The sequence below is a fragment of the Equus asinus genome, chromosome 13, assembly GCF_041296235.1.
Source record: "Equus asinus isolate D_3611 breed Donkey chromosome 13, EquAss-T2T_v2, whole genome shotgun sequence".
NCBI lineage: Eukaryota > Metazoa > Chordata > Mammalia > Perissodactyla > Equidae > Equus > Equus asinus.
Window position 1 is genome coordinate 12,073,172 of NC_091802.1, and position 16,566 is coordinate 12,089,737.

The window sequence follows — 16,566 nt, forward strand, 5'->3', positions numbered from 1 at the left end:
TTTAGGAAATGCAAGGATGGTTCAATATCACTATCACCATTCCACCCATGCTTAATTTCCATACAATAATAACAATATAACACTTGATATAACTTGTACACACACTTGTGGTATACACTTGTACACACATAGTACAACCATTTTTCATTCCAATGAAGATGCCCAAAAAAGAGGAGACAAAAAGTCCTATCATTCCCCTTATCTGTCTCTGAGTGATGTTAATTTCTCCTCTAGCTCAGTCACAACTGCACCTGGATATTGTGTGACCTGAAGAGTAAAATTTAAAGTTAACCACCACCAACATTCTTTATACGAAATAGGAGGGGAAAAGGAAAGGGGAAAAGGAAATAATTGGTTAATGTATACAAAGCCGTAACAAGTAAGGAAGAGGACATGCATATCTGTTACACTCTTTATTTCTGTCATATTTACAGAGCTGTGTTTGTATTTATAACTTCCTTCTTCCCTACCTGTTCCACATCTCCTCTACCCTCAGCCAGCACCTTAGCAGAGAAGAGGCCTTTTTCTGGTGGGAAACAAAAAGACCTTCACTCCCATAGAGTCTGATTCCCTGATTTTTCTGCCTTTATTAGGTTGTTGTAGTCTTCCATTAAATTAACTACAAGGTGTGGATGCACGAAGGGGTGTCCATGAAGCCCCTGAGTTCTAGATATGCTCCTCCCTGCCCCCATTGTGTAGGAGTGACCCTATTTCACCTTGACAACCAGGATCAATCTTCCCAGACAGTATAGTAACCTCTCTTTGTCTGTGGCTCAGGAGCTGGAGGGGCCCAAAATGGCTGCGGGGAAGTCTCAATTTCCAGTTCAGTAGAACCAATCGTGCTTCCTCATGGAAGCGTTTCACCCTTGGGTATCAGGCCCCTAAAGGTGGTAGAACAGAAGCCAAACACAAGTAAGTTGTTAAAAGTAATAGGGGAACCTTTTGATTTCTGGAGCTGTGAATTCTGTCTATGGGAGGAACTGTTCAAAATCCATAAAGCATCCTGTAGGATAGCATCCCAATCTTACAGGGTGTTGTCTCCCTGCTGGCACAGTTATGCAGTGTTGACTAAGTCACTGCACCGTTATATCAGGCAGGCTGTTTCCGGGCGACGAGGCACATAGAAAGATCAGTGAATTCCAGGGGTTTGACGCCAGTGCTATACTTCCTTTGCTGTAAAACGTGTTGCTCGCTTAGGAGTACAGTATGTTGTGTATACCATGACAGTGAATAAGGCTTTCTGAAAGTCCAAGCATGGATGGTGTTGCTGGCAGAGGCACTGCAGGGAGTGAAGGCAAATCTCTATGCTGAATAATGACTGAATATATATGCTGCCCCCTCCATGATGTCAATGCCATTAACCTGCTGAACTGCTACTGGGTGGGTGCCTGATTGGTCTTCTCCCATACCCATCCTCAAGGTCCAGCCTTTGTATTCTTTACTCTACATTATACCAGGGAAGTTTTGGTGTCACCTCAATGTCAACCAGTACAGACCACTATTGAGGCCAGATTTCAATCAAGCAACCAAGAGCTGCATTCATTTACTTTGACTGACCCAGTGAATCCAGAATCTCTAGGAAGTGCACCCATATCAATAAAGTAACTAAGTGGCACGCAGGTCTGTCTCTGTAACCCAGTGGCTCGAAATGGACAGTGGTTAACGTCTCATATACGTTGTCAAGGGCAACCTAATCAGATCATGAGCATGGAATCGAACTTGATCAGACCAGGGACAGCTTCACAGAGCTGCTTTGGCTGTGGGTCACCCCAGAGCGCCTCAAGGTAGCCATAGGCAGACCTCCACAGTGGGAGGAGTATACCATGGATGCCAAGAGAGGCCTGGACAGGTGGAGGACAGCCAGGTATGCATCTCTCAGGGAGAGTGGGGACAACTATCACGGACTGCAGTGTTCTCCTGGCCCACTCTGGACATTTGTGACCGGAGACATTGAGATTGTCTTCCCTGGGCCCAAGAGACCAAATGTCAATATTACAACCATCAGTGAGAGTATAATTACTGTTTTTTGGAGGGAGGTTCTTTGGGGAATAAAGGCACAGAAAGGACAATTTATTTGTAGAGGCCAGCCTACACCTGTGTACAAACGCAAAGACAGTCCCCACATGGCAGGCTTTGCTTATCCAAAAAGCAAATCTTTAAGTTGGCCGTTAGAGCCTATGTTCATGAACTTTGTATTACACTCTTGTCATGGGCTGATTTGTGTCCCCCCAAATCTACGTGTTGAAGTCCTAACCCCCAGTACCTCAGAACGAGACTGGATCTGGGGTTAGGGTCTCCAAAGAGATAATTAAGTTAAAGTGAGGTTATTAGGGCAGGCCCTAATCCAGTGTGACTGAGAAAGGGAAATGTGAAGACACAGGGAGAAGACGGCCACCCACAAGTCAACGAGAGGCCTGGAACCCATCCTCCCCTCACGGCCCTCCGAAGGAATCAGCCCTGTCAATGACACATTGATCTCAGACTTCTAGCCCCCAGGACTGTGAGAAAATAAATTTCTGTTGTTTAACCTCTCCAGTCTACGGCGCTGTTACGGCAGCCTGAGCAAAGGAAGACAGCTCGCTTCCTGCGTGGATGCATGTCAATCAAATACACGGTCACCGCTGAAGATCCGTAAAGCCATAAAATAACCAATCCACCAATAAAAATTTCTCTCCATACAAATGAGGATTATTAAGAAATAAAATCCCAAGTGTGAGGAACGCATCCAGCAAGATTTGGACTAACGCGTTGCCACTTCGGGATTCCAATCTGACCGATTAAATTCCTCATTTGCAATATGTCAGCACCAGCAAGGAAGGCCAGTATTAGATGATACCGGTGCTCTGAACAGCGACACCATTCAGAGTGTTAACAATGAAAGTCAGCCCGGGTCTCCTTTCAGGACTGTCCCCGGCCCACCCCTGCAGTTTCTAGGCCACACAGCAGAGGAAATTCCTTCTTTCCTCCAATCTAAGCTCCCATCCTCACAGGGATCCGCATTCCATCAGCCAGAAGGCGGAGGAGGCCCGTTGCCATCAAACAAGCTTGCCTTGTATTTTTAGTGGTTTGTTTTGCTATAGAGAAATTCCTGGGGTGAAAGGAGCAGAAGTTCAACAGGCAGCTTTTAACTTTGGTTTGGAGCCGCGGCCCTCCTCCCCGCTGTGCTGCGGTTGAAGGCTTTATTGCCAGGGTGACCGTGCTGTCCTGCCGCCAGGCTCCACAGCAGGGCTGTGCTTTCTGCTTTTTTGGAGGAAAAGAGAACAACTCACAAGCCTAGAACACAAAATCAGTTCTTTAAAATTCAGTCCAATTTACAATAACATTTTTTGATCTAACACTGGAGATCTTGTCCTTGGATACCGTTTAGACACAGAGACATATTCCAATGTCCCTTAACAAGAGGGTGTTTCTCAACTGAGCAATATGGTTTGTTGTTCAAGGGAGGCGCTAAATCCTTAAACAAACAGGTCATTTATGTACTCTGATTAACTGTATTTTTATTGCAAACATTTAAGGACATCATAAAACAGAGGGTCAGTTTCCCACTGGCGGAATAAAAACTTAGGTTTGTTTTAGGAACAAATGAACTCTTCAGTATCAGCAGTTTCTGAGTTTGGGGGTTTGGGAAGTACATTTAAAAACAAATTAACCTGTTATAAACACTTAAAACATAATTCCACATCAGAAGTACAACCTACACAGACAGCCATTGGTTTCCAATGCGAAAGTTTGTATTTTTCATTAAGTAAATAGCTGTGCGCTTAAGAAAAAGTCATTTCCTCAAATAAATCAAGGCTTTTGATATTACCATTGGTGACAACATAGATGGACCTTGAGGGCATTATCCTAAGTGAAATAAGTCAGACAGAGAAAGACAAATACAGTATGATTTTACTTATATGTGGAATCCAAAAAACACAGAAACAAAACCAAAAAACCAAGCTCATAGATGCAGAGAACAGATTGGTGGTTGCCAGAGGTGGGAGGTGGGGGTTGGGGTAAATGGATGAAGGGAGTCAAAAGGGACAAACTTCTAAAAAAGAGACGAGGATGTAATGTACAGCATGGTGACTATAGTCAACAATCCTGGATTGCAATTTGAAACTTACTAAGAGAGTAGATTTAAAGGTTCTCATCACAAGAAAAAAATTTGTAACCACATACAGTGACAGATGTTAACCAGACAGTGTGGTGATCATTTTGCAAGATATACAAATATCATATCATTATGTTGTATATCTGAAACTAATATGTTATATGTCAATTGTACCTCAGTAAAAAACAAAAAGGTTAAGACAAATGCACAGATAACCAATCCGAGGCGGAATGTCATAAATTTCACAGGAGAGAGAAAATGTTACGGAGGTTTATAGAAGGAATTCAAGTACACTCATGCATCTTAAATTTAAACAAGTTTATTTTGAAGCTTAAAAAAAAAAAGGCTTTTGAAAGACTCTGGACAGTTCGGCTGTTGGGGAAGAAGACCAGGCCAAGGACGGCAAGCAGACTGGGCATGCCCAGGGAGGACCTGAGGGTGGAACAGGGTGCCATGGGGTGGGTGTAAGGTGCTGAGACTGAGGGTGCACGGACCCCCACCTGGCACAGGTGTTAATGAGAAGCAGCAAAGATGTAGCAGGAAGCAACAGAACAGCCCAGCTGGTGGCCACACAGCCAACACTGGGCAGGCGAAGCAGGAAGCCAGGTTGTCCAGAACAGCCAGTATGTGGGTGTGGCCTCCAGGCAAGAAAAGGGCAAAGTCAAGAGAAAATACCTCCTGCTCTGTTAATGCTCAACTACTTTTGGGCCCCAAGTCTATGGGGTGTCTGGTTCCAGCCTGAGGGGCTGCTATACAGGGGAATCCAGGTCTCAAATCAATAAGCCTTCACCGAGGACTTACTCTCTGCTAAATTATATGTTGGGCCCTATTGAGATTCTAAAACACGATAGGGTGCCTGTCTTAAAGGAAGGAGGAAACTCATTCACTGAGGGTCCGTTAGGTGCCTGGTATTTTATAAACACTCTCTCAGTCCTTACCCTGCACTCCACCACTCCTGGGCGCAGCGAGCAGGAAGGGCATCGCCCCCCTCCGGGAGTAGACGCTGGGCAGGCGGCCCGACGTGGGCGAAGCCGTCCGGTCCCGCTTTCCGCCCAGCGCGAGGGCCTTCTCAGCCGGGCTCTCCCACCACCCCCAGGTCGGTTTGCATACCATAAAACCAGTTCCAGCTTCCGCCTCAGAAATTTGCTAAGTGAAGCTGTAAAAGTATGATGGATGCTTGCACCTAACCTTTATAGAAACAGTTCCCAGGGGTCCCTGAGGCAGCTCGTGCAGCAGGTGCGGGGGCTGCCAGGGCGCCGGCAGGATGAGGCTGGGACACCGGGCGGCTGCTGCCGGTGGTCCTGCCTCGAGGTAGGGGTGGGGGCTGTCTTCCCCAGCAGGAGCCACGGGGACGCTCTCTCCTGTGCGGGAGAACCAGATGGGGTGAGAGTGGAGGTGCAACCCGTAACCCCCGGCTCCAGTCGTCGTCCCCGCCCCCCCCCCCCCCCCCCCCCCCCCCCCCCCCCCCCCCCCCCCCCCCCCCCCCCGGCCCTGCCATTTCCTAATTTGACCGAGAGAGAGAAGGGGCAAAGGTGTGGTAGAAGCTGTCAGTGCATGAAGTACTTTGGTGGAAAGTAAAACTCAAGAGGTTCCCTTTGACTGAGCTCTTGTAAACCTGGGACTTATAAACTCACCCGTCCTGGTCTCTGAACCTGAGTTCCATATATCTGAGGATCACACGGAAACGACCACCTTCTGATGCCATGCTGCCTTGACCCCTTCAAGGGCTTTGCAAACCTTTTTGACTCAGAGATCAGTACCAGATAACCAGAAAGAGTACAGGATTCGAGCTAGAATAAGTTAATAAAAGTTAATAAAAGAAAAATGAGGGGGCTGGCCCCGTGACCGAGTGGTTAGTTTCCTGCTCTCCGCTTCTGCGGCCCAGGGTTTCGCCGGTTCGGGTCCTGGGCGCTGACATGGCACTGCTCGTCAGGCCACGCTGAGGCGGCGTCCGACATGCCACAACTAGAAGGACCCACAACCGAAAATACACAACTATGTACCCGGGGAATTTGGGGAGAAAAAGAAAAAAATACAATCTTAAAAAAAAAAATTGATCAGAGGCGAAAGTTACCAAATTGCTCTCAGGAGTTGATTTGTTGAAAACTTTTAGCTATGAAATGATCTCTTTACTATTTCATGTTTGACTTCGGCTATTTGGAGAGAGGCACGGTGTTCGAATGGCGGGCAGCCGGGTCTCAGTCCTCGCAGACTGGAGCATGGTGCAGGTGCGACCACACGGTGGCGCTGCCCTCCTGAATGTTGGGAACAGAAGAGCAAAAGAAAAGAAAAAGCCAGCTTCTCAAATGGTGAAAGAGTAAACCCCTAAACCTGAGGTGACTTTTAATGCCTAGTGCACTAATTGAAAGTATTACAGAAACACGCTAAAATGGAAAAACTCAGTTTTTTCCTTCCTATGTAGGGAAAACCCCAGTTCTTCCCTACTGTGTTTCTTTCCTGTGAGTCCCCTTCACTTTTATAAGAAAAACTTCAGTGTGACTCTTCTGGTGACCAAATGCCTGGAGGTTTTTCCCCCACAACAAGCAATTCACTGTCTACCTGGAGACAGTGTCAGATCCCACAGGTGATGGGCTCAGCCCTACAAGACTGCCCCCCCAGGGGCCTACCCAGTGGCGCAGCGGTTAAGTTCGCACATTCTGCTTCTCAGCGGCCTCGTGTCTGCCACGCAGATCCCGGGTGCAGACATGGCACCTCTTGGTAAGCCATGCTGTGGTAGGCGTCCCACGTATAAAGTAGAGGAAGATGGGCACGGATGTTAGCTCAGGGCCAGTCTTCCTCAGCAAAAAGAAGAGGATTGGCAGCAGTTAGCTCAGAGCTAATCTTCCTCAAAAAAACAAAAAACAAAAAACAAAAAAATCAAGACTGCCCTCAACTCCCACACACATACACTTCAGACACCAGTCACAAACCTAGGTTATCGCTTGTGCTTCTGACCAGTGGCTATGGATCGGAGGTTCCAGAGACCCCTACCTTGGGTTCCGTTAATTTGCTAGGGCAGCTCACAGAACTCAGAGGAACACTTACATTTACTAGTTTATTAAAGAATATGAGAGAGATGAGCAGCCAGACGAAGAGATACATAGAGCGAGGTCTGGGAGGGTCCTGAGCGCAGCAGCCTCGGTCCCTGTGCAGTTGGGGTGTATCACCCTCCCGGCCTGGATGTGGTCTCCAACCCGGAAGCTCTCTGAACCCCACACTATTGGGATTTTTGGGGGGTTTCCTCATGTAGGCATGATCAATTACTAACTCCATTTCTGGTCCCTCTCTCCTCTCTGGGCGATGGGGAATGAGGCTGAAAGTTCTAAGTTTCTAATCATGGCTTGGTCTTTCTGGTGACCAGGCCCCATCCAGGACCCACCCAGAGTTGCTTCATTAGAGCAAAAGATGCTCCCAGTGCTCTGTCAGTTAGGAATTTACAAGGGTTTTAGGAGCTCTGTGCCAGGAACCAGAGCAGAGACCAATATAGATATTTTCTATGATCTCACACATGCGTAGGTCAAACGTCACAAATTGAACACGCACGAGCAATCAGAACAAACATTATCAGCCCCCAGAGCCCCGTCGTGACCCCTTCCAGTCTTGGCGCCCCTCTCTGACTTCTAACAGAATAGGTTAGTCTCACCTGTTTTTGCACTTCGGTAGAAGGAGCCACGCCGAATGTACTCATTTGAGTCAGGCTTCTTTGACTCATCGTCGACTGTGAGCTCCATGTGCATTGTCGCCCGTTGTTGTAGACGGCTCACTCCCCGTTATGGCGCCCCATTGTGTGAATAGATCCCAATTTGTTTATTACTCTACTTCTGATGGGCATTTGGGTAGTTTCTCATTTTTGGCTATTATGAAGCATGCTGCTATGAACATCATACATGCGTTTTGGTGAAAATATGGATGTATTTCTGTTGGGTACGCTCCTAGGATCGGAATTCCTTGGTCATGTGCCCAGGTTTAGTAGAGGCCTGCAAACAGGTTTCCAACATGGTTGTACCATCGTGTGCTTCCACGAGCCCTCTGTGAGGGTTCCGGTTGCTCCATATCCTCACCAACATTTTTCCTACCACAATAATTCTAAAACGTCATTTCTTCAAACAAAAGTTGTTAGATCAACTAACATTTCTTGAGGGCCTTCTATGTGTCAAGTGCTTTTCTAAGTGGTAAGGACAGAGTACTGAGCAAGACTGTCAAAGGTCCTGCTTCTCTGTAGCCTGGGATCTCAAGGATCCTGTGGGGTCATCCAGTAAATGGAACATGTTCGGCAGGCGCTGAGGGCAAGATGAGGTTCGAGCGGTCTCTTGGGGGCCTCTGGCTGACAGTCAGCCTCCCCTTTCTCCACCAGCAACTTCCACAGTCCCAGCAGGGCTGAGTGAGTTACAAAATGCAAACGATTGTAAAGCTGGTAGACGAACCCCATTGTTCCATACTTTCTGATGAACTGTTTCCTCAGACTTCTTCAGTGTTTGCACCAAAACACTAGCTTTCCTCTATCTCGACTCTCACAGCAAAATGGAGGAGGGGAGTGTAGGCAGGTTCTTTGCAGGGTGGTAGCGACACAGAGGTGAAAAAGCCGTGGCTGGCGCAGAGGGTATTGGTGCAGCAGGGGAGACAGACGGTGACCCAAAGCGATGGGAGCGGAATATGCCTGGCACGGAGAGGCCGCCGAGGAGGGCGTGTTAGCGAGCTCCCCTTGGTGAGTCAGGGAAGGCCTCCTGGTGGAGGAGACTCTTAAGTCATATCCTGGAGGATGAACTGAAGGTTGCCAGATGGCTGGGCTGGGATTCCAGGAAAGCAAGGAGCTTGTGAAAAGAAAGAGAGAAATGAAACAGCTTGTCATGCTCTGGTGGCTCCAAATGGCTTCCTGCAGCTTATAAGAGGTCAGCGTGTCTGGAGGCTAGAGATGACGACAGGTGGAGCTCGAAGGTGGGGCAAGGAGTTTGGACCTTTCTTATTCTTGTGCTTCTCAAACTGATGTGTCTGTGAGGCAAGGGATTCCCCAGGGGGGCCTGGTAGCGAGAGTATTGGCTCTGCAGTCAAATGGACGTGGCTCTGCATCCTGACTCAGCCACTTACTTGTGAGTGACTTTAGGGAAGTTACGTCTGTAAAATGGGGATGATAGTGGTACCTTCTCCACAGGCTGTTATTAGTGGGCTTCCCTGAGATGATGGAGGTAGCCCACATCATCAGATGCCTGGCACATAAGTTCTCAGTAAATGGTAAACTAGTGTTGCTGTATCATCAGTTGGCGATGTGTCAGTGCTCTGTTTCCCCCTGGAGAGTCCATTTTGACTCAATAATCTTTAATTTAGAATGATTTTTATATTAAAACAAACACAAATATATTAAAATCAAGACTGTTTGGTGTAGCAGTGGGTCTCTCGGAGTTCACTCTCCTCCCACATGAGGTGAGCAGAGGTGGGACAGTTTGGAGAGCGAGGCTCCGGGCGGAGGTTCCCTGAGGGCAGTTGAACCCCTCCCTGAGCACCCTCCTTCACTCCGGGCTGGTGCACTTATGAATCCATGTTTCCCTCTCGTTTGTGGTCTGCTTGAGGACGGGTCCCTGTCCATTCCTGCAGATGTGGCCTCAGCCCTGAGCTGCACACCGCGGGCATCTGATCCCACCAGCAGGACCCTCTTCTTGTATTGGCCTCATAACGTCTTGTGATCATGTTGAGGAGACAGAAGGCAATGTGGCTCAAAGAATCTGCGGAAGGTTCCTGATGAGGGCCTTTCTCACATCCTCTTTGACATTTCACGTCTCTAATACGCCAAACGTGGTAGACAATCCCAACCATTCCGCCGCCCAGGGCAGCTTGTGGCATTTTAGGAGCACGTGTGTCCTCAACCTAGTGGTTCGCCCACAAAAAGTCCCAGGTGACGTGAATTTTGTAATCCAGGCAGGGAGAAGGAAGCCTCCATCAACAGGCCGCAGACAGGCGGATGCAGATAAGAGCAGACCCAGAGGTTAAGGGAGGCAGGCTATCAGCCGGGGCTTCCAGGGGCGAGAGCACAAGACTTTACAGCAAAAGAAGGAGCAGTGCAGAGTTTAACACCCGGCTGGCCCCTCTGCACAGCTCCCTCTGGTGGGCTCCGTGGGTCAGGCAGGGATGTCGTTACTCACAGGAAACAACAGACCAAACAACTGGGAGACTTTCTGGCGTTTGAGCTGCTCTTTTGGAGATTTTAATGGGGTTTCCTGTCCCCGGACTCCCTTTCCCAGTGCTCCATGCAGGGACGTGGGCGTCCCCCCACAGCCCTCAAGGGATCCTGGCTTGGGAAGGAGACGGGAAGCGAGGCCTGCGCGGATAGTGGGCGGGGACTAGCCGGGCAGGGGCAGCGGTATCTCTTCGGGAAGATAGGCTCACGGGATTGGAGTGAGTGTGTGTATGTGCGTGTGTCCCTGCCCGGATTGTGTATTCAACTTCCCACCTGACATCTACACCTCGGGTCTAACGGGCACCTCGCACTGGTCATGTCCCACGTTGGATGCTTTTTTGTTACAGCCGAGGGATTGTTCCTGAGGCCTCGCTATCCCTTCGCATGGTCGCTCCCCGACCAGGGCAGAGCCGCTGCTGCTTCCTCCAAGATCTCCTTTTAATCTGACCTCTTCTCCCTGTCGTCACTGCCACCTCCTAGTCCCACCTACCATCATCTCTCTCCTGGGACTTGTGGACCAATCCCCATCCCCCAACCTCTGCTCTGGCCCCTAAAGGTCCGTCCTCATATAGCAGCATGAGGGACCTTTAAAAATGGAAATCAGACTATGTCCCTTCCTTCTTTAACCTCATCAATAACTTCCCACTTCAAGGAGGAGGATAAAACTCAAACTCCTTTCAAGTCCCTGAGGTCCCCACATAATCTAACGCCTGCCTTCCTCTCTAACTTCTGTTTCTCTGGCCCTCTTCCTTTCTCACTTCAGCCTTCCACTCTTTCTCAAGCACACACAGCTCTTTGTTGCCCCAGGGCTTTTGCACATGCTGTTTCCTCCAGCTCATTGTCTGGCTGCACCTCTGAAGAAGATACCCCCTCCATCACTCTTTTCTTCAAGCTCTCAATTACTCCCTGAAATAAACTTATTTTCCATTTAATGCTTGTCTATTATTTGTCTCCCTTTTAGAGAGGAAGTTCTCTGGGGACAGGAGCCATGTCTGTTTTGTTCATCACTATTCCCAGCACTTAAATCCGGGTCCACACCAATATGGAGCCCAGGACAGGAGTCCAGATGGAAGTCCTTGGCCCGTTCTCCCTTCCTATCCCACCCCCAACTCCTCCTCACTGAGGGACCTCAAGCACAAAGGTGTAGACAAAATGGCAGCCTGTGCCACCACACTGCATCCTCACACACCAAAAACAGGCCCTCTGGCTACCTCCAAGCAGAGCCCCTCGGAGGTGAATTCTGCCCTTGGGGAGACCCATCTGGCAAAGAGAATTGCGCAGGCCCCGTATGTGGGCAGGGAGTTCTGGGCTCCCAGGGCTAGTCTAGAAGGCCCAGGTGGGCATGGCCCCTGACCTGATGGACTCCTTTGTGGTGGAGTGTTGCTTGAGGAGGGTCGCAGAGGGGTCTCCTGAAGAGTGGGCTCGATGGCCTGGGGGCTGAGGGCAGAGCTGCCCACAGCACTGTCTGGCAGAGAGAAGGCACTGACGGAACGTTTTTGCATAAAGTAACTGCGTGGCTGGGAGAGTTGTCCTAGCCCCTGCCCCCTGGGCCGGAGGCCGAGCTGGACTTGGAGACAGTAACTCTCCTCTGACCCCTCCTTCTCTGGTGCAGGTGACACACACATGTGAACACACACACACGTGCACTCCCAGACAAGATTTCTCTGTTCCACGCTGCCATTGGCTGAATGATGTCTTCCCCAAATTCGTATGCTGAAGCCTCACCCCCCAGTCCCTCGGAATGTGACCGAGTTTGGAAAGAGGGTGTTTGAAGGGGTAATTAAGTCAAAACGAGGTCACTGGGGTGGGCCCTATTCCAACAGGACTGGTTTCCTTAGAGATTAGGGCACAGACACACACAGGAGAGGCCATGTGAGGACATAGCAAGGAGACGGCAAGCTGCCAGCTGTCTGGCAGGAGAGAGGCCTTGGGAGAAATTGCCAACATCTTGGTCTGGGACTTCCAGCCCCTAGACTATGAGGAAATAGATTTCTGTGGTTTAAGCCAGTCTGTAGTACTGTTATGGCAGCCCTAGTGAACAAACACACACACTTGTCTTCAGTATCTTGTCCAGATTCATCATCCTGGATGGGCTGTGGGACTGCAGGCTGCTGGACCCTGGACACACCCTCTCCTCTTTGGGCCTCAGTTTCCCCTCCTTGGATGGAGGCAGCTGAGCCTAAGGTCCCCGCCATCTGGGATATTGTATGATTCTATGACTCACATCTCTGGTCTCCCCCAAGAGGTCTCCCCAAGGGGCTCAGGACCTCCCCCCAAATCGATGCTTAACGAATATCTCTGTAAAATACATGAGTGAACAAGCCAGAGGGGCAGAAAGGGATCCCACGTGGGAGAGACAGGCATGATTTGGGAGCACGCGATTCCCACGGGGCCCCAGCTCTTCACGTTGGAATTGGGCTTAGGATCAGGTCTGGGACTGAGGTTGGCATGGGGCCAGAGGTTGGCCTGGGGTGGGAGTCAGGGATGGAGCCGTGTTGACTCTCCTCTGAGCCGAGTATTCTCCCCTTGTCCCTTCCTGTGGCTCCCCTGGGTTTCTCATTCTGGTGACATAGGAGTGTGTGTGTTGGGGGATCTTTCTAGAAGGGGTCAGGGGTGAAGGTTGCTGTTTCCCCTCTGCTCCACGCCTTCTTTCACTTCCTGCCCTTGAAGTTCCCCAAATTATTGACATCTCCAAATCTGCAGCCAGGGACCCATTTTCTGCTCCCATCTTCCCACCTGAGCCACAGGAAGCTGGGCCCAGGCTCCCTAACTCTTGTGATGGCATTTACCCCAGTGGAGTAAAGGCAGACGGAGCACCTGAAGCTCAGGGGGAGGCGAAGAGCTTTCTCTGCAGCAATAGGAGGAGGCAATAAGGAGTAAGGGAATAGATTTTTATTGAGCACCCACTGTGAGATGGGCTTTGTGTAAAGGCTCAGTGTTAGACACTTTTCCTTCCATTAACCCATTTCTTTCCCATAAGAACAACACAAGGCAGGTATTATTATACCCATTTCCAGTTGAGGAAACTGAACTTCAGAGATCTTAAGCAGCTTCTTCAAGGTTCTCTTAGGGCGGGCAAGTGGCAGAACCAGAATTCAAATTTGTGTTTGACTCCAAGGGCCATGGTCTTCTCCACACTGCCTTCAGACGGGGGCGGGGGGGGGGGGTGGTGGGGAGGTCACTTTTACATATGTTGGAGCCTTGCCTTTTTTCTGAGCATGGTGCTGAGCATGGAGATGGAGGAGGGAGTAAGGTGGTTCCTGAGCTCAAAGAGCTGGAGTCCAGACAGGAAGAGAGACATGTAAACAGACAGTGAGAAACAAAGGCCATCCGTTCTCTCACACCACACATGCTTACTGGGAGCAGACCACGTGCAGGTACAGTTCTAGACTTGGGGATTTTGGACTGAATGAGATGAAGTCCCTGCTCTCACTGTGCCTGGGTTCCAGCATGTGTAGAAGGATAGTAACCTAAATACCCCAAATGTATAATGTGTCAAATGGTGACAAGCGTTATGGAGAAAAAGAGAGCAGGGAAGAGGGGAGGGGAAGGTTGATGGCAATGGAAACAGTGGGAACATGGTGGCCAGGGCAGGATGCCCACCTTCTCAGCCTCTGAGATGGGTACTGGTGGAGCTGTGGATGTTCCATCCAGTCTATTTGCTCAGCAAGAGCGGAGTCAGGGTGGGCTCCACTGTGGTGTTCTTGGCATGGATGCTGCATCCTCTTAGACAGCTTTTCCTGGACCCCAACCCCTTGGCACGTGGACCCTAATGTCAAGGTGAACTTTTTCTTTTTCTTTTCTTTTTTTTTGAGGAAGATTAGCCCTGAGCTAACTACTGCCAGTCCTCCTCTTTTTGCTGAGGAAGCCTGGCCCTGAGCTAACATCGTGCCCATCTTCCTCTACTTTATATGTAGGATGCCTACCACAGCATGGCTTGCCAAGCGGTGCCATGTCTGCACCCGGGATCCGAACCAGCAAACCCCAGGCCGCCAAGAAGCGGAACGTGTGCACTTAACCGCTGCGCCACCGGGCTGGCCCCTCAAGGTGAACTTTTGATGTTTGTGGTGGTATTTGTGTACAGAAAGGACTATTTACATATGTTGGAGCCTTGCCTTTTTTCTGAGCATGGTGCTGAGCATGGAGATGGAGGAGGGAGTAAGGTGGTTCCTTTGGTTATTTTGCTTTTAAAAAATTAATAGTCAATTTGTTAAAATACATTTTTTTAAAAGATTTAATTTTGTCCTTTTTCTCCCCAAAGCTCCCTGGTACATAGTTGTATATTCTTCGTTGTGGGTCCTTCTAGTTGTGGCATGTGGGACGCTGCCTCAGTGTGATTCGATGAGCAGTGCCATGTCCGCGCCCAGGATTCGAACCAATGGAACACTGGGCCACCTGCAGCGGAGCGCACGAACTTAACCACTCGGCCACGGGGCCAGCCCCTAAAATACATTTTAAGACTCATTTTCTTTAAGCTTCCTATAAGTTCAGTTTATCAGTGTGATTATTTTGTTTATAAATTGAGCAAAATCAGAGCCACTAATTTCACTTTCTCATTAGTTATTGCATAACACAAGTTGAAGATCCAAAACTTAAATAATCCATCCGTTTCACAGTGCAGTTAAAGGCTCAGAGACATTGTAAATTGAATTTATACATTTAGTGTATTTTCTTCTAAGCATTTAAAAATGCCTGACCTAGCAAGCAAAAACTAAGCAAGTAAGTTAATTTATTATTCATAACGAATCTCAAGGTCTCTTAAACATTCCAGTGCTGTTTAGAAATATCACCAAATTATTTTGTACCTTTTGACTGAAACCACAAGTCTAAGATCAAGTACTTGATTTTATATTTTAACTTGATATCACAAGGCTAGTTTCAAATTCTTTAGTATGCTAAATTTCTGTACACATTACAATAATATAGATTGCTCTTAAATTTAAAGCAAAAGTATTAATACCATGAGTTTGATTGACTTTGTCATTTATATATTTAGTTTCAAATCTTCCTGGGTTTGGAACACACTTTCCTGAAGGAAAAGTGTTACCATCCCCTGTCACTGGGTTGATGCTTCTTGTTGGTCAGAGTTCCGAGGTTCCCTGAGTTTCCTGGGTTCCATTTAATATATCCCGTAGTTTTGGGGGATGAGATTTGAATAGATAAAATTGTGTGCAACCACTAAGATTACAACTGCCTTCCTTCACTTTACTTGTTGGGTGAATGCAGAATTCTTCACCATTTATTCAGTCGGAGCAACATCCAACTCTGCTAGGCATCCATGTGATGTCTGACTTGTCATGATGCTGACACCATGAGGGGACACGATCTCTTCTTAGTCCCCATGGCGGTCTGTACTGCATTCCCTTCTGGGCAAGTTCCTTTTGCTCAGCCAGATGACTTCTGTGGTAGCCCATTGACTTGTCCCCCAGCATCATCCATGGTTCGCTTTCACTTGCGGGGTTACAGGAACTCTTGAAGGCCTTGTCCAGTCTTCCAAAAGCTGTGGGGTTGCTGAGGGGGGACTCCCCTCACCCTAGCTGGGGGGCGGGGCGGTTCTTTCAAACTTTGTTTGAGCAAAGTAATTCTGTGGTCTCTGGTCCTCAGAAGCGCATCCCTGTTACCATATTTGTGGATCCATCCCTAAGCTTCTGAGGGAGATTGCCTAGAAGCCCCACATCACTGAGTAGTGGGCTCCTTCTCCCTCCTGGGTGGGGAAGAGGGGAGGATAAGGCGCCGCCCTCCTGCAGAAACTGTCTTCTCTACATGTGCTCCCTTCTTCCTTCCAGCCCACTCTTCATTTGTTTGCATTTGTATTGAAACCTCATTCTCTGTTATAAAGAAGAATATCCACTTTTTCCGACTCACAAAACCCACTTGTTTCCATTTACGCTCAGCCTTCATTGAACCTGGTAGTTTGTAATCTAGTCCTTTGCTGTTGCTTCTGTGTGTTTGTGTGTATGTGTGTGTGTGTGGGGGTGGGTGGGTGGGTGTGGTGTGGTAGGAGGGAAGTGGCACAAAGGGGAAGTGAATAGAATTCTTTTTCCATATCTCAAGTTATTGTTAGAAGTAAATACTACATCCTTATCCTGTTCTAAGAAAATTCCTGCTGTGAAGCAGAAAGAAGGCTTGAGATACTCTTTAAATTCAGCTTATGGGAAAATAAAGTGATGTTTTTGAACTTCGGGCTGTGACTGCTGTAGTAAGGGTTGCAGAGACATTGAGGAGGATGGATGGGCAGGATGTGTAATTCATGCATGTGGCAGGAGAGAGGAGGCAAGACTGGTCCAGGGCTTTCCATGGA